General features: G+C 37.5%; 1 protein-coding gene across 1 annotated transcript in view; it reads right to left on the bottom strand.

The window, feature by feature from the left end:
• gpc5a (glypican 5a) overlaps nucleotides 1-20,427 on the bottom strand; it is a 160,128-nt gene that overhangs the window by 117,028 nt on the left and 22,673 nt on the right. The window lies entirely within an intron of this gene.

Raw genomic sequence — 20,427 nt, forward strand, 5'->3', positions numbered from 1 at the left:
AATGCAACAAGGACAAATCATGGTAACTGTCTTGTTTGTTTATTCAGAATGAAATGGATCGCAAATGGATCCGAATGAAGAAATGTAAAAAAAAAAAAAAAAAAAAAAAAAAAACGTGGACAATGATGAACACAGAAAATAAACATGAATGAACTTTGGATGAACTTTGGATGGCCTAGGAGGAGTAGGCCTAGTAGGCTACAACTCTAATTCAACAAGGTTTTAGAATATAGAATATTTTTTAAACAAAATAAATATTTTTAAAGTTTATTATCCCGGGCCCGGTGTGATGCGTGCGAGTGGAGGAGACGCTGAACATGACACGTGACGTGTTGCATTTTGTAACACAAGTGCTGGATCAAGGGCCCGGCCCGGGTCGGGTCAAGTTCAGCTCGGGCAGAGAATCTAAACTCTGATTTATCTGATCCTGTCCATTAGCTTTGATCCATGTACGGCTTTTCAGAATGTCACCAAGTAGCCTAAATATTTATGTAGCCTAATTTTTCAGCGCGAAAACTCTAGCTATAGCTGGGAACAATGAAAAGGGTCCAGAGCAGCAAATGCAGTGAATGAAGTTCATGTTCTCATGGTTTATTTTTATGAATAAAAATGTTTCAAAACATCCCCCCCTCTGTTTTTTTCACAAATCGCACCCTGTATATATATATATATATATATGTGCGTGTATGTGTGCGTGTTTTTATATATAAACAAAACAAATAAACATTTGTTTACATTATACATTTATAGATTGAATGTAAAAATTGTATACAAAATTAAAAAAATGTTTTGTTTAATATATAAAAAAGCATGTTTTAAACAAACTAAATATAACTTGCAAAAATATATTACACAATTATATTTCAGGTGTTACATTTTAAATTTAAAGGGTTGGTAACACTATACTTAAAGCCTTTATGCATTATATAGGTATTCTAAATGAGCATTTTAATGGATTATATTATATATATATATATATTGTAACCAAAGTTAAAATGCATTTTAATATTTAGCAGTTTCCTTGTTACATCTGTAATTTGTTTATTGTCATTGAGTGTTTATTGTGTTTTAATGCATTATACTTTCTAAAGGTGCAACATATAATGTATTATAACTGTATTACAATTATTCATGAGATTTCAAGGAAAAATGAATGCATTAAAAATACTTTAATAAAGGATTTAACTAAAGTGTTACTTACCGCAATGTTTATCTATAATGTTTGATTTGAATGAGATTTGAATGAATAAATCAATAATAAAATAAACTTTTCATTAAATTAAAAAGGGTGATTATGGTCAGACCCTCATTCTTTCTTCGCCGGCCAGTAACTCAACAAATCCAATTTTTCTTTTGGCACTTGATGAGTGTTAATGTTGGCCCCCGATTGTTGCTTTGCACAAATTACATTGCTGGCATTCTCTCTATGGCGTGAATATTTTGAAATAATAAGTGTCTGACTACAGCTTTGGATGTGTGTGGGTAAGATGGGTCAGGGTGACTGGGGCCGAATCAAGCAGAAGGGTGAGACGTTGCCCTAAAACTGTTGTGCGGAGAAATATGTGAGTCTGAGAGCCGAACACATCATGTGCCTGTCATGGGTTGTGGTGTAAGTGTGTGATGAGGGTGAGTGTAAAGAAAGAGAAAGACAGATCTGAAGGGGTAAAACAGGGCGCTTTTATCATAAGTGATATAGTTTTTGTGAATATACATTGATTAATGTATTTTTAAATCTAAAACTTACTCAAATGACCCAGCCTAAAAAATACAAAATAATAGTAAACATTCAATTCTCAATCTATTTAATTCTGAAAATATATATTTTTTTCTTTGAAATATACACTACTGTTCAAAAGTTTGAGGTCAGTAAGATTTTAATTTAAACAAATTAATACTTTTATACAGAAAGGATGCATTTAATTGACAGTAAATGCATTGATAATGTTACAAAAGATATATACGTATTTAAAAAATAAATGCTGTTCTTTTGAATTTATGAAAGAAAAAAAATCTTTAGCAGCAAATCATCATATTAGAATGATTTCTGAAGGATTATGTGACAATGAAGACTGGAGTAATGATGCTGAAAATTCAGCTTTGATCACAGGAATAAATTACATTTTACAATTTATTCACATAGAAAACAGTTCTTTTAAATGATAAAAATATTTCAATTTTTTTGCTGTTTTGACTGTAGTTCAAATAAATGCAGTCTTGGTGAGCAGAAGAGACGTATTTAAAAAAAATATATATATTTTTAAATCTTACAGCTCAAATTCATGCTACAATCTTTGAGGAACTATTTAAGCATAATACTATTATTCTTTAAATTAAACAAATGCATCTCCATCCCTGAAAACCTCCAGTACAAACAGAGACCTAGATGTCTTTCCATGTAATTTTACCTAGCGATCCACAAGCACACTTCAGCACTAGAGAGGCACTCGATCCACTCGCTCGCTGAAAGAAAGACCGGCGGCGTCATGAGAAACACAGGTCAACAGATTCTCAATGCTACTCCAGACTAGTGCCTCATCTAGTGCTTGCAGTGGCGAGGACAAAAAGAGCACACATGTGTAGGTGTCACGCAGTGAAATGTGTGAGAAGATTAGACGCATTCGATAAGTTTGGTCTTGGCCGACTACTGAGGGTTTCACAGGGATTAGAAACGGCTGATATGGGCCGGGGGGGGGGGGGGGGGTCAGCGTAGATGTTTACCAAAGAGCGTTAATGAATCCTTCTACTAGACCGCAGAAAGACAGTATGTCTGAGCATGTGTGGGTATAAAGATGGAAGTCTTTAGGAGTTAAACAGGAAGATTAGTGAATTCCCTGACAGGAGGTGACTAACCCATTATATGTGCCGTGGCTATTTGTCTCATTTAGTGGCTCATTACGCGCTGTAGTCAAGGAGAACCGAACTCGCAGGACACGGTGAGTGGCTTTTTCCAAGTAATTCACTGCGCTCGTGGTTAATCCAGAGTCAAAACCTCAAGCGACCACCCCTCACAAAAGTACCACAGTTTCCCACACTCTTTGGCCGGAGAGTTTTTATGAGTTTCAGGTCATTGGTGCCATTCCCAGTCGCATGTGAGTTCCCTTATTGTAGACATATGTTCATTCATTCATTCATGAATTAAGAAACACATAATGATTTCCATTCCATGAAAAACTATTTTTACAATTCCAGGTTGTAGTTTTTAAAGGTTTTAAACAGGTTTTTACAAATCATTATATTGTACTTACAATAACAGAGTAATTTGGATACAGACAGACAGACAGACAGACAGACAGACAGACAGACAGACAGACAGACAGACAGACAGACAGACAGACAGACAGACAGACAGACAGACAGACAGACAGACAGACAGACAGACAGACAGACAGACAGACAGATAGATAGATAGATAGATAGATAGATAGATAGATAGATAGATAGATAGATAGATAGATAGATAGATAGATGGATTTTATGTAGTGTAATAATTCATGAATGATCAACATAAAAACAGAATATATTTTATAGAGCTCACCCAATCCTTTGCCTTGATCTTACACGTTCGCTTTCCCGAGGCAAACTATTAGCATGACAGCAGGATAACCGATGCTGAGAGACCTTGAACATTTTCCCCGGAGCCTGGCCGATGGCTCCAACATTTTCTGCTGATGTCTCCATGAGGGGACGCCTCGGGGAACCCCCCAAAGGTTTATGGGATAGATCCAACCAAATCGTGACAAAAGTGCTAACTCATCAGAACTGAGATTAAGCACACCTGTGACTGGTGATGGAGAAATCCCTGGCATTTCCTTCATATGGAGCAGACAGAGGACAGGAAAGGCGGGATGGAGAGGAGATTTGGTGTCACTTCAGATTGGAAACATACGAATGCTTCATAGCGGGACGCCGGACAAGCAGAGCCCATGAGAAAGACTAAAGGATGGGTTATGCTGAGTTTCAGCAACTTCAGCAAGAACCATCTCAAGCGTGAATATCACAGCGCTATTTTTCATTACTAGTCCACTGGGAGCCATAGAAAATGCCACAACTATTTACTAAAACAGCATTGTTGTTCTTTCTGTGTGGTTCAAAATAAAGCCAGGGCCAAATTAAGAGTTGGCATCACTGATGATCCAACTGTGCAATTAAAGTGTGCCAACTTTGAACTGTTAAATGTGAATTTTGGGATTTATTTAAAGACCTAATGAAATAAAAATGAAAGTTTTGTGACATTTAGTCAATATATTCTAGCTCTAAGACCAATAATGGTGTGTCCGTGTGTGTGTGTCTTTATATAATATTATTAATTCATATAGCCTATAGCTTTTCAACATCAGAATGTTATTCAACTACAATACTTTTTTTTTTTTTTTTGCAGAGCTTCATCTACGTTTGTCCAAGACAGACTCTCAGTTATAGGATTCATACAATATGAGCTCTAACAAACTTCAGAGGCTTCATCCGACACAAACACAACTTACTGATTAGTTATACATATTTCAAAACACAAACGGGTGCAAGATTGAGAAGAAACAGTATTGTGTGACTTTTACCTCGTTTAAACCTTCTGTGTCTTTGCTGAAAGTTAACAAATGAGGGGAGGAGGATATAATATGTGAAGATTAGTCAGGTATAGTTAGTTCAAATGTTGACGTGCCTAAAAATGATGATGCATAAAATCGAGCTTGCATGGACATGCTTGAATAAAGTATGTTTTGTACCAGTGCCTCTTGCAAATTAGCACAAAACTACTTGGGTTCTTGTAGTTCTGCTTCTTATAGATGCATTTTGTGGAGCGTTTTTCTAATGCATTCCCAAACGGGACTGATCTTTACAGGTGGCCTTTAGCAGAAGAACAATGCATCAATGCCTCAGACTCGCGCATGAATACTGCATGAGCTGCCCTAATGCATTGTTCATCAGATAAAGGCCACAACCACAGCAAAGACACCGAATATCTTTCCTACAGACAGCTGATGTGATGTTTGTATGGCCTCGCAACCGGGTAGGTTAGTGCCTTTACTATGACGAGGACGTTCAAAGGACATAAAGACCACAGAACGAGATGGAAACCTGATTTTTATTTGCAAACAACATGGAGTTCTTTAAAAAAAAAGTCAAATAGACTATTGAAGATCAGGCGTGTGGTTTGACCTAATAGACGCTACAATAGAGACAAGCTCGCTTACTTCTTTTTCTTTGTCTGACAACTCGTTTTATAATGTTTAAGTCAACAAAACACTTTCACATATGCGTACATGTCCTGCAACATTCAATTAGTACCAGTGACGTACTGCCCTATCCAAGACGCATTGTTCTCGCAGCTGTTTTGGCCTGACATCTTTGTCCATCGGAGCACAATCAGGAATGCATTTCATCCTATTTGATGCGGCTCCTCCCTCCCGTATGAATCTGCTCGGCTGCTAAAAGGCTTTCCCAGACCCCATTCTCATCCCTCCATCCATAATTGCAGCATTACTCATTTTCAATAATGCTAAGTAATCCACTTACCCATGACAGCATATTATTTAATTCAGCTATGAGGCATGGCACAGCATGGCTCGCAGGACTCGTAGGTTTCTGAGGTGGTCTCGAGTCGCGTTGGGCGGGGAACATGAAATAGCTATACTTATGTTCATGCAATTGGTGAGAATCAATATGGTGTGGAATAAAATAAATAAATATATAATGCATTTTTTTAAGTAAACATTTTAAAATTAATTACAAAGCATTGCACTGTTTTTAAAATGCGTGATTTTTTTGTATTTTATTTTTTTTTATAAGTATTTCGGATAAAAGTTTTTGTCATCCACACAAAACAACAGCTTTAAGATCAAGCAGAAGCCTTGGTAAAACAGGTTGCATCTGCAATGTATTGTTTCCGCCACAGAGTGAAAAATAAAAAAGTAATTGCGACTTTTTAATCTCACAATTCTTTTTTCACAAGACTTTTTTTCTCACTATTGCGAGTTTACATCTCACAATTCTGACTTTTTATCTCAGAATTACGTGATATAAAGTCGCAATTGCAGGTTATAAAGTTGAAACTGCGTGATATAAAGTCGCAATTGCGTGTTATCGAGTCAAAATTGAGAGATATAAACTATTCTGAGGTAAAAAAAAAGTCTGTCTCTTTTTCCCTTAGAACTGGACTTTATATCTCACAATTGTGAGAAAAGATGTCAGAATTGCGAGATATAAACTCGCAATTATGTATAATAAAGTCAGAATTGTGTGATATAAAGTCGCAATTGCGAGAAAAAAAGTCAGAATTCTGACTTTATAAGACGCAATTGCGACTTTATTTCACGCAATTCTGACTTTATAACACGCAATTGTGACTTTATATCACACAATTCTGAGAAATAAAGTCAGAATTGCGAGAGGTAAACTCGCAATTGTGAGATAAAAAGTCACAATTATCTTTTAAAATGTTTTATTCTGTGGCGGAAACAAGCTTCCATAGCAATGGACTGAACAAAAGTTCAAGGGTTAGCTACTGGAAGAATGTTGCATTAAAGGGGTCATATAATGGTACATGCACTTTTACAAGTTGATTGTACTGAAATGTGTGTTGGCAGTGCCTGTACACAACCATCATAAAATGATAAAAAAAAAAAAAATAAATTTATCTCCTTATATGTTTTCCAATCTCTAAAATCAAGCCGTTCGACCTAGTGACGTCACATGGCCGGACGCCCCTCCCACGATTTGTGATTGACAGCAGAGTTTCAACACAGTCCCGCCCTCACTCGTGAGCGAGCTGTCTGTCATCATAGTCTGCGCGTCATTGTTGATACTCACTGGAGCACTGTCTATGAGCAGAATGGCGTCTAAGCGATTGTGGTGTTCTGTTCTTGGGTGCAATAAGGAACACAGCAGTCATTTTGATGTTCCTAAATCCGAACCGCAGAAGACGCAGTGGCTGAGTTTGTTTTCGAAGGGAATATTCCCCACGATCAACGTCAATGTTTTAATGTTTGCGCGAATCATTTCACACACCAGACTGCTTTACAAACGAGGATCAGTAAAAAGCTGGTTTTGCTAAGAAGCTGCTTCTGAAAAAAGGATCGGTACCAACTATTCGTGTTCCTGCTGCACCTCCAGAAGAAGTGAAGTGAGTCTAATGTTTTATTAACCTTTATATTAATCTTTATATTAATCTTTGCAAATCGCTTGCACGCTTCACGATGAATGTGGCTATTTTTACACTCAGGTACATTACGCATGTTTTCTATGTACGACGTTATCAATATAATTCATAATCCCACGTTTATAATGAACAATGCATTATGGTTATTGTGTTACAAACGGTGTACGCACAGAACAGAGGGGCGGGGTGAGCAAAGCTCATTATCATTTAAAGACACATGCACTTAAACGGCGTGCTGAAAACAGAGCTGTTTTTGTCCAGGTAAAATTAGTGTTTTCTTACAATACTAATGAGAATTTTTAATTAAAGTATATTACAAACTTTTAATTTAGACCCTAAAGAATCATATTAGCTTGTACAAAAATGGCATTATTTGACCCCTTTAAATTAATATTCATGAGCCTAGCTGGTGTTTCCCCCCGATTTTCAGATATTTCCACACTTTGGTAAAACTTTGGTGGTTAACTTTTTTTCTTTTTCTTTTTTTTTTAAATATGTCAAATAAACTGTAAAACTATCATTTAAAACTACAAGTTGTGCAAATTGTGCTTATAAATATGACATCACCAAACACAGCCACTTCACATTAACCCATACTGGCAATGGCAAGCTTATCCGGCGTCCGTGATTGGGCTTTACGATGGTCTGAGTAATGAAGCGTCACTAAAGGTGGCTTCTGTAATCCTCTGACCTGAAACCAGAGCTCTGGTGTGAAGTGAAGTGGAGCTTTGTATGGCTCGCCTGCAAGGTTTGTTTGAGTTGGACCAACACTTGTTCGCTGGCAACATTTCTGTTTGCTTCTCTCACAAGGGTACGACTGCAGAGGAGCAGATCTTGGCACAGTTTTCTTCACGACCTCTTTAAACATCAGCACCGCTGGCTGAGTATACGCAATCCTAGTGAAAAAAAGAGCAGGATAACAGAAAGGTGGCATGGGGTTTATTTGGTCCAGAGTGAAAAACTCGCATGTGTCTGATGATGAGATGCTGGTACCTTTCACCCCTATTAAGTGCGGTGGATGGCGTCCATGTTGGCGCTTTTATAGGGGCTGGGGTTACATCTGGGACAGGCTCTTTCCCAAGCTGAGTTACGTCTGATTTATATGAGGCATGAATTGCAATAAGTGAAGCTTTGGGCAAACTAAATGATTCAGGCACTGCATGCAGGATCACATGTCAGTGTTACAGCGCAGTCGTTCACCAAAATGTTTCAGTATGAAAATACTGAAGGATTTAAAAAATAATAATAATAATGATAATGTAGAATTTAAAAAATAAACACATTTTTTTATAATTATATTATTAAATATTTCAAATAATGTATTTACAGAGAAAGTTTGATAGTTTTGGATTAGAGGAACAACTTAGCTAGAATTGATTAACTTAAAAAAAAAAAAATGGGTTATGCAAAGTATAAATGGAAATTCCCATTCCATCCAACATTAAAATTCCCCGGATGGATGGATGGATGGATGGATGGATGGATGGATGGATGGCAGTGAGTTTAGTTTACCAAAATGTTTCAGTATAAAAATACTAAAAATAAAATAATAATAATAATAATATTAATTAAAACACAAAAAAAGCATAAAAGTTATTAGATTTTTTTTTTATTAAACACATTTTAAATATATTAAAAACATTATTTGAAAATTGAATATATATATATATATATATATATATATATATATATATATATATATATCTATATATATATATCTATATATCTATATATATATATATATATATATATATATATATATATATATATATAAATAATTTTTTTATTGAAATATAAGAATTAAATTTTGTCCACCAGGGGGAGGGGGAGTTGCATGTTCTTGCCATAGACTGTAAAAATAATAATAATAATAATAATAATAATAATAATAATAATAATAATATGGATGTTTAGTCACTTTTGCTCAGACCAGATTCTAAAGAGAAATCTCTAACAAGTAGTAAATAAGTATTAGACTGTGGTGCATTACTCATATGTTCCAGACATGAATGACTCATCAAATCATGTGTCTTGCTGACTAGAGGTGTGCTGTTACTTCAAGTGATCAGATGCAACATTTTCAGCCACTGGACCAAAAAAACATGAGGAAAAAAATCCTCAATGATATCACTGAGACCTAGCAACGCCCTAGCAACCACTCAGAGCATCCTATTGCAACAGCCATAACACCCTAGCAAAGGCAAAAAGCACATTTTCTTCAGTAGTAGTTATATTTTGCAACTTGACCAAGTACAAAAAAAACTTAAAAATAAGACTTTAACAACTCCCAAATGAGGGAAATATAAATATTTCCTAAATGTGGTTGTTTACAATTGAGAAATGTGATTTTCAATATTTACAAACAAAAGCTTTGAAGTCAGTTTTGTTTAAACCATGTTTACAAGAATTATGAAATATTTTGAGGTATTCTACTGATCCTCAGTAGTTAAAAAGTTAATTAGTTCAAGACTAATTATTCATTCATTGTAAAAACAAACACAACAACGTTTAAAGAAATAACTGCACCAAATATTTGAAATTCTGTCATCATTTTTTTCATATCGTTTTTTTTAAGTGGCAACAGTTGTGTTCATTCCATACACAAATCTATCATTCGGCTTCAGAGGACTTGGAATAAAGTACACAAACCATTTCATTTTGGGTTTGAATGACATGTGTGAGTAAATGATGACGGCTTTAACGCAAGATAACGCAATGAAACATGCCAAACTGCATAACGTTTTTCTCCAGGTTGTAAAAATTATGAGCAATAGCGACCCTAACAAAATATTAATAACTGATTACGATATAGTCAATTTTTGCTTTTTCCTGTGAGCATTTATTTTCTGTGCATTTTTTGTAGCTGTAGCTTTCCTTTTTTGCCAAATAATTTTCAGAAAAATACCTTAACCATGTTTAGTGTTCTGATATTTCTCATATGTGACCCTGGATCACAAAACCAGTCACGAGTCGCACGGGTATATTTGTTGCATTAGCCATCTTTTATGCCAAAAATCATTAGGATAAAAAGTAAAGATCATGTTCCATCAAGATATTTTGTAAATGTCTTACCGTAAATATATAAAACATTTATTTTTGTGAATGAATGCAACACAATCGCGAACATAAATGGACAACTTTAAAAGCGATTTTATCAATGTTTTGATTTTTTTGCACCCTCAGATTCCAGATTTTAGTTGTATCTCGGCCAAATATTGTCCTATCCTAACAAACCATATGGAAAGCTTATTTATTCAACTTTCAGATTATGTATAAATCTCAATATAAAAAAAATTAAAAATAAATACCCATGAATGGTTTTGTGGTCCAGGGTCACAGATTTCAAATATATTTAAAATAATAATAATAATGTCCTCCAGATATCACTTTTGGCCACTACTGTATAGCATTCCTCAAAGACACCACAAAAAGCCATGTGTGAGAAAGAACTTAATCACACTTAACTGTTCTTCATTGGCAGCATATTTACCATCCATGGGACCTTCACATTTCACAAAAGGTTCTTCAGATTATTAGCATGTCTTCTATATTCATGGTTCTTCACTGGCATCACTACAAAAACGTCCTTTTAGAACCTTAATGTTTAGAGTGTTAGTCACGTCTGCCCACACATGATCACATCAGATCGTTGTCAGTAGGGATATCCATCATAACAGATCAGCGGTGAGCATCAGTTATCGCCCTGTGAGTGTAGCATCGTGAGGTCGAGCAGCCACTGTTCTCACACACCACCAAAACTGGGAACCGAGCCATGGATAAACACACACACGCATTTGATTGCTCAGAGGTTGCTCTCTCTCTGCTCAGGAGATTTAAAAAGTGTTCCCATTTGAATTGTGTTTTTTTTTAAAGGTTACATTTCTTTACATTCTCTAAACCCAGTTCATTGTTCATTGACAAATATGCCATTCACGGATTTATCTCCGCCGAAAGTGTGAACATTGAGCCTCCCAGGCACCATCTAAACATTGAGCGGTCCACTCAGATCTGTCAATCACTTTCCAGCTCAACCTATCGTGAGAGTTTGGGGCGTGGCTACTGTGGTAGGCGGAGCCAGAGGGTGTTTAGATGCTGTGGGAACATGACAGATGTGTTACAATATGAAGACATTCAGCTTTGGATACAGAAGTACAAGCCAAAATTTGCTGAATTTAAACCTTAAAAGCTTAAACAGGTCATAAACACGTCAAAGTGAACAGGGCATTGCGATGAAACGCTACAGTGGATGCTTCAATACCATACAGCATCATCATGCACCCGTTCAGAAAGACATGTACCAGTTTATAATGTTTATTGAGCCTCAAACAGTTGTGACGGGTTTATTATAAGCGAGACGCTCGCGTTCGTTCAAGACCGTGTTTGTCTGCTCAGTTGCTAACTCATGACACATAGCAACACAGCTAAAAGTATTCATTTGATTGAAATTAACCTACTTTTACCTGTTGAGACATGCCTTCACAAGCGCCCTTAAGAACTGTATTTATCATGTTTGAGTTGGGGGAGGCGCGACTCGCAAAAGGGCCGTTTGAAAGGTTGTTTGAAAATATGCTTATTTTTGTAGTGCCACTAGTGTCGCAGAAACTACGCCTTAAAGTATATTGGCATTAGGACTCTTCATTTAACACTTTTGCTTCTCCATCTGTGAGTTTATGGTACTTCTTTCCCACAGATCTCACACCTCACGGTGCTTTAAAAACCAAAACGAACATGTCGTAAAGAATAAAGGGAGTAAAAGAGTTAAACGAGTGAATTAGTCTCATACTTGTTTGGTTAGACATCTGATGGGAGGGGTATTCACAGCTATCAATGGCGTGATTGTGCGGCGATACTGCTGTGAAATTCGATAAGCGAGATGGGCCTCGTGCGACGGCTTAATTTCTGACAACTTCTGATTACAGTCGGGTCGCTGGAAAAACATAAACGTCTTGTGGAAGTGTTGTTAAAACATGTTTGAAAAATGAAGTAGAAAATCTCCCACATATGAAGCACATTGCGCATACTAATCAAAGCACAGACAAATCCATAAATCTACTTGTGTGGATGTAAGTGATTACAACTGTAGGAGTTTGCACGCACACGTAATGCACACGGCTTGACAGTTAAATCATATCACTCGGTTTATGTCCATCTTCTTCAAAGTATTTAATTCACCAGAATAATAGACATAAATATTTATGCAACAAAAAATTATAATATTTCTATAATTTGTTTTTTTGTGCCAAATGTGCCGGTGCATCAAAACTACAACATATAGCATTGTTAAAATTATTTCTTGGAGTTAAATGTCAAATTTGACTGAAAATCTCTGACTATTTGAGTACCAAACACATGACTCACTTTGTGACTCATTCAAACCGCACGCACAAATATACAATGTTGTGGTATACAAGTATATGATACAAACAGAAAAATATGGTGCAATTCTGACTCACACAGACGGACAAACAAAGAGTGCTGTGCCCAGACATGCTGCGAGCTTTAGTGTCACCTTCCCAAAAGCCTTGAGCTAGTTTCCATTTTTTTCTTTTCCTCCTTAAAACACTGGCCCACAAAGGCAATAGAAGAGCAAGGAGACAATAGCCTCTATTCTCCTTTCTTTTTCTTCGGCTTGCTGTGAAGCTAGACATGCCGCCTGTCACAATGCCACTTTGGTCGTGCCAATCTCCATGTCCATTTATAACATCGTTCTGTGATTCGCCGCTTGTACCGGGACGGCCTAATCCACGCTGAAAGAGTCCAGAGCTCCAAGGGAGGCCCCTCATTGTTGCACGAAGCTGCATTTAGACAGAGTTCAAAGCGTTTCTTGTGCCACCTGGCCATCTTCGATGTTTAGAAACATAAAGATGACTCTTATTGGCTTGATTCAGTTCATCTGAATGGCCTCAGACCACAAGAAAAGCCACCAGTGACATGAGATACTGCTGAGACCCAGGGGCGAGTGATGGTTTGAACCTGTATTAAAGCAATCAGACCACAGTATGAATTGACATATAGGATACTGTACGCAAGACTGCAATTCATGGCAAGTTAGCGCACAGTCCTGGTTTACATTTTCAAGAACTTTTGCACAGAAACAACAGTGTTGGGGAAAGTTAAGGCCCCGATATACTCACGGCAAAGTTATTTTCCGTTCTTCATTTTTGGGTAAAACCAAGTTCGAAATACATGACCAGTGATATACTGTTAGCGAACATCCGACTAGTATGCAAACTGGTATTTACAGTATGTAAATATGTGTTGCACGCTTTCCACTCAATAACAAAATAATCACACATCAAAAATGCAGCTCTCCAATTTGTTTATGTTTTTTTTACTCGTGGACATCTGATCTGAAGAAATGAACCAGAGGAGATTTCCACGTGAAAGAAGGCGGAGCCTCAGCGCACACACACATAATCACCACGGACCAATGGTAGTACGAAGGGGTTTACTAGCCAGAGCGATCTTTTCCAGAAAGTTCACTTTGGGAAGCTGTTTCAAACTCCCAAAAAGAACTTCATTTTGGCCTCCATTTGTTCGAAATTACATCACATCAGTTTGTTCTTCGATGTCGCCTTGAAGTATATCGGGGTCTTTACTTTTAAAAGTAATGTGTTACAATATTGCATTACTTCCTAAAAAAGTAACTAATTGCAGGAGTTTGACACTCTTTCTTCAGCAATAAAAAACATTAAAAAAACAAAATGAAACAAATGTGATATTATTCTAAAGTAATTTTTGCTTTCATATTGAATTGGATCATCAAAGGTCAGAAGCAAAGACATTGGTCAATAAAGTGAGATTAAATACATAAAGTATATTTGTTTTATTTAACATTTAATTATTGCAGGTTCGCATAATATTCTGAGTTTGGATTTCATATTGTTTTTTAATCCATATTGAGGAATACTGAATATGTTTTGGTGCAAATGATGAGTAAATGCACGCTCACATTTAGTCTAGCATTACAATCACCATGTTTACAGAGCACACACAATGCCTCTGCACTTACTCAGGATTTCTCACAATATCAACACACACACACACACACACACACACACACACACACACACACACACACGTGTGTGTGTGTGTGTGTGTGTGTGTGTGTGTGTGTGTGTGCCAATAATTTTGACCTCAACTGCATAATGTTGATGAAAATAGAAATGTCTGTCCTATATGAAAAATAATAAAATCAAAATCAAAATTAATTTAAATTATATTATAATACAATAATAAACCAAATAGCAGCCACCCAGAACACCTTGGCATTGTGGATGGTGAGCAAACACCAGACACTCTTTCATTAAATGTATTATTTACTAAATAAATAATTGATTGAACCCTAGTGTCTTTAATCATTTTACTCTGGCTTTTATTAAAACTCTGGTTTTAATAAAAGCCATTAGCTATCAATGCTTTATTTGCATGACTTATGTGAAAATGTGATTAATGATGCAATCCAGATGCTCTTAAAGAGCTCATTTGGCCACGGGGTCATATCCGTACAATAGAGACCTGTGACACTCATGAGCCACTATGAAGAGAATCGAGACAAACGTGATTAAGGGCATCTTTCAGGTAAGACATTAGCTCAATTCATCAATGTTATACATGACAAGAAACTGTAGCGTACCAACGTTCACAAGGACAAAATAAGGACGTATAACAATCTGACAGCATAGTCAAGTAGAATTAAATTAGCCTAACCCACTTAAGCCGAGAAGAGAAACAGGCGAGGGGAGATAAACTATTTAAAGCCAATGAAGATGGTCTGAATGCGAGGGGTCTCGTTCGAGCTAAATGACAGCGGGGTCAGCCTCTGAATTTTGAACTGTGAGGGAATTAACTTAAAAGTCTTTAAATAAAGGTCAAAGCAAAGAGACCACGTCTTATCAAGAGCTAGTTTGGGCTGTATATGGTTCTTTGGAGATTAAAAACACTCAAACTTATATCAGTTATTCAGATCAGTAAATTGGTTATAGGCATTAACTTTGGTTTTTTAAAGCAAACGAAGATGATTTTCTTCTTCATTAAAAATGACTTAGAAGGTTCTGCAAACACATCAAGGCTCTAAAGTTAATGGGAAATCAAAATTGACCCTATTTTTATTCTTTCATTAAGTCAACCTCATGACGTTCCAAACCTGTTGTTATTTCTCTCTTCTGTGGAACACGAAAACAACGTATTCTGAGCAATGGTCCAAACAATATTGGTTCACACTGACAAGGAAACTAGTAATGTGAACATGTCTTCTGTAGGAAAATAATAATAATAATAATTTTGCATTTTTTTAAGACATATTCCGGATCTCTATTAACAATTCATCAGTGCTCATTATTATTATAGAAATAACAGATTTGAAAAAGCATTATTACTGATATAGATGGAAAAGCTTGACCTTCACCCTCAAGTCTCTATCAAATCTTAAAATAAAATGTCCTCATTAAACTGCCCATGCAACTTTAAATTCCATCATATTATGGAAGAAAATGGGTTGTGAACATTGACATATTTAAAACATATTTACCTCATCCTCATTCAGCCCTCCTAATTTAAGACGCTTGCGCTGAGATCCCATACAGATATGGCTAAATTCTGACCCAGATGTTTGAGGAGCCTAAAAAACATCCCACTTGAGGTCTCCACTACAAGTGCAGCTTTCCTAACCATTCACCAAATGTCCATTTCCTCCCCTAGAGGGAGTGTATCACTGGTAGTGAGTGGTTAGTATATTTTTTTCAGGGTTATGTTGGTTTTGGAGACGGCTTAGTAGAAAAAGGGAAGCCTGAGCAAACATCTCCATTATCACCCGCTTTAGAGAAGCAGCTCCTGCCGTCCAAAAAAAACACAGGGATCCTGCCAGAGCGGGACTGCCTGAGTGCAGAACACGGCCGTACGCAAATACCAGCCATACCTGGACCTGCTGCAGAGGAGCTGTGACCGCAATGACCCTGCCATCTGAAACACACGCTTACTGGAAGACCACAGCACACTGGAAACGAAAGAGCGGGGAGATACATGAAAAATGTAATGCTATTTAAAAGTTGAGAAAGGTGTTTTGACCCATTTGATCAGTTTAGCTTTGAAAATTGCACAAGTTTAATAATCATGGTTCAGTAAACCCCTAACCACAAATATGACCAACAGTGATACTACTGCAATCTTAGTAAGACTCTGGTTTCTAAATCATTCCTATAAGATACTGCAATAAAATAAATACAAGAAATATTTCGATGGATGGATGGATGGATGGATGGATGGATGGATGGATGGATGGATGGATGGATGGATGGATGGATGGATGGATGGATGGATGGATGGATGGATGGATGGATGGATGGATGGATGGATGGATGGATGGATGGATGGATGGATGGATGGATGGTAAGGTCTGGGTAGATTAGATGGTAATCAAACAATCAGTTCTTGTAATCAACGTGTTGGGTGCAGGAGAAATGGGCAGGAATAAAGATCTGAGCGACTTTCGGGCCAAATTGTTATGGCAAGGTGACTGGGTCAGAGTACCTCTGAAACAGCCAGGCTTGTGTATTGCTCCTCTTAAGAAGTGGTGAGAATTTCCTAACAGAGGTTCAAGGATGGACAAATCCACAGACCGGCGACAGGGTGTTGGGAGCCCAAGTGTTTGATGCACAAGGGCGTCTGGTCCGAGTCAGCCATAGGTCTACTGTGGCACGTCACAGAAATTTTTATTTTAATGATGGTTATGGGAGGAATGCGTCACAACACACAGCGCGTCGGACTCTGCTGCGTATGAGGCTTCATAGCCTATGATGACCCCGGTCCACCTTTGGAAGAGCCTTTAATGGGCACGACGGTGTCGGATCTGGACCTTGGAGAAGTGGAAGAAGGTCGCCTGGTCTGATAAGTCCTGTTTTCTTCTGTGCATGTGTGCACCGTTTACCTGGGTAAGTGATGGCACCAGGATGCACTGTGGGACGGCGACGAGGGAGTGCGATGCTCTGGGTAATATTCTGTTGGGAAACCCTGGGTCCGGCCATTCATGTGGACGTACATTTGACACGTGCCTGCTAACTAAACATTGTTGCAGACCAGACACAACACTTTATGACAATGATGTTCCCTGGTGGAAGTGGCCTCTCTCAGCAGGATAATGCACCCTGTCACACTGCACACATTGATCAGGAATGGTTTGAGAAACATGATGAAGAGTTCATGATGAAGAGTTGCCTGTGCCGATCGGCACTGTTTTTGGCAGTATGCAAATGACCAACAGCATTAGGCAGGTGGTGGAACAGATACAAAAAGATTATTATGGTCATATCTTTTAAACAAAAGATATTTTGCAGTGTTAGCCAGACATCATGCTGACATAATCAAACTTCTAATAAAAAATGCACACATAAACATTACAATCTCAAACGTTCAGACAAATTCAAGTTATAACAAATACAAGCAAACAAACAAATTATAGTATGATTCTACACACACGCACGCACGTACGCTTGACTTTTTGGCTGCCGGCTAGTCCTGTTTGGGAATGAAAATAGTCTTTGCATGCACACCTCACCTCTGCAACGGACAAGAAAAAAAATAAAAAAGAGGAAGAAAAACAGTGAAAACAACCTCGCTGGAGTGTGAGGTGTCTTGTGATGTGTGGGCTGTAAAAACAGAAATCAGGATGAATTTGGCGAGGCTGATTTGGTAGGGGATGGTTGTGAAATACACTCACCACCATGACTGCCGTTAACCTATCAAACACACTCCCCTGGCTCTAATATCTCCAGCGCGTGTGTATGAATGTCCCTCTCAGTAGCCTTGACCTGATCTGCCTAAATCAGTCACTGTTGAGTCAAAGAGAGAGCAGGCAAACACAAAATGCCTTTTTGTTGCTTCTGGACGCTTTAACCTCACTGGCATAAAGAAGGTAATGTCAGGTGAGGAAAGAGAGGAAAGGAAGTCTGTTGGAAACACTGTGTCCATTAGGTAAAAAAAACTCTTTATGGGGGTTTCTACTGAAATACTGCTTGTTCTATGATGCCTGATAATCACCTGATCCATAAAAATCCAGCTTCAGGTAAAAGCAACAAATGCACGTCATCAGAATACACTTTTGAATGTATAGGCTACTAGTAGAGAAATATGCCAATCTGAAGAAACTTCTCCCACTATAAAGAACCGTTCGCACAATGGAAAGGTTCCATTGCAAGCAATGCCAGTAAAGAACCTTCATTGTTAAGAGCCTTTATTCTTATACACATTTCACACACACACACACACACACACACACCTACACACACACACACACACACACACACGTACATACACTGAGACACAAAAGTAGCTTCTTTTAAGTTTAAAACTCTAAATCAAAACATATTGACTGCCTTAAGTTTCCTCAGAATTTAGAAATGAACGTTTGTGAGAAAGAAACATTGCATATTTTCTTACATTTCCTTAAACTTTAAGACAGGGAAATCCTAAGTGTGCCTATGTTATTTGTTTTGGTTTCCAAATTGTTGGGTTTCCACACAAAAAAAAGAAGGAAATTTTTCTTTGGAATATTAAAAAGCACTGAAATCCTTCACACACACACACACACAAAAAAAGACCTGAGAATATGTATCCAAGTTAAGGTCAATTGTGACTTCATGCTGACTCTAATGAAGCATAGGGATATCAAACAAAGACAAACAAAGTTACTGAAGGAAAGACGGCCAAGAAAAGTCACAAACCACAGAGATTGCGTGGGCAGTTATAATGCTACTGGACTGGACACCGTTTCATTGGATGCATATCAACATACTCAGCCATGGGTAAATCTGCCCGGTCTCCACCGAGTACAGAAAAACAAAGACTCTAATAAAGCTCTTGAGAGGTTTTCAAAGCTCCCTCGATGTTTGACTTCTGCGGTCCACTATAAACAAGCTCAAACGCACAGGTATGCTGCTCAGATCAGAGATAAAATGATATTATCTGTGCACTGGATCAGGCAAGGAAAAAACTCTCACCCTCCTACATAGACTGTGAACAGCAATGCTTTTATTTTTCAATGCCAAAAAAAATAAAAAAAATAAAATTCTTGCAAAAAAGCCAAAAAACCACATCAACAAGTATAAATGTTAATACTATTATCTAATGGCTTTGTTCTGGATTAGCTAGTGAGCTTAACAAAGAAATAATTACAATAATAGTCTTACACCAGTCTGGACCGATTTCAATTCCATGATGGTTTTAGATGGGTAATGCTGGTCTGTTACTGGGATAAGCTTGTTTAACTAGTGATCATTACACATATTCTAGCTTGACCAGATGGATGACCAGCTAAAACCCATCATGAAACAAAACAAGCATGTTAACCTTATCTGATGTACAACTAAGAATGCATTGTTTGTCTGAGGCATTATTTTATTTACGACTTCCATTGTGTATCAAGTTAACTTGTTGCATTATGCATGTTAAGCATAAATTCAAGCATGCCATATAAACAGCAGTATTTACAAATGTAAAAATATAATAAATGCACACTGTAGGAACAGATAATGTCCAGGCAGAAAAATTACCAGTGCATTTCCCATTAAGTTTACAGATAATTGGGGTCTGTCATCAGCCAGCTTATCCTAGTTATACAATGTCTGAAACAGAATTAAAAATGCCCACGATCCGGTGATGTGTAGGGAAACGTCACTACTGAAATAAAGGCTTGAAATAATGAAACATACAGCCTTACGCCAGCGGTGCTCCCGCTCTCCTGAATGATGTTCTGGTGAGAAACACGTGAATAGAAGATGTTATCTCTCTTTTTAAACCCCTTACATCCTTAGAGGACAATAGCCCAGCTCTGTCGACAGCAGAATCTGTTCAGTAGGTGAACTTCAAAGCTTCGTCGTGAGATGCAGGACATTTGTTCTGTGCATTAAGCCGATGGCACCGTATCGTTAATGTGCGGCGTGATAAAGTGTGTACTGTATTTGTAAACAGGTCTACCCTGAAGTCATAAAAAGGCAGTGCAAGGCTGATTTAGTCCGATATAACCCAAGTCTTGTTCAAGAGCCAGAGCAAAGGCTTACAGGTTCAAAGAGAATCTTGATAAATGATTAAAAAGACTCAAACTCCTTACAGCTTTGAGGGGTATTACAGCTCCCAGATGGCGCCGGGGCAACAATGGAAAAGAGGAATGCTCGGCCGGTGGCCAATGAAGCGCGAGGCTATGCCTTAAGGTTTCTTTAATTATCATTTGCTATCCTATTTATGTAGTCATTCACACCTTGTCTTTAAAACATTTGACCTCT

This window comes from Scardinius erythrophthalmus, assembly GCF_964197995.2.
Source record: "Scardinius erythrophthalmus genome assembly, chromosome: 3".
NCBI lineage: Eukaryota > Metazoa > Chordata > Actinopteri > Cypriniformes > Leuciscidae > Scardinius > Scardinius erythrophthalmus.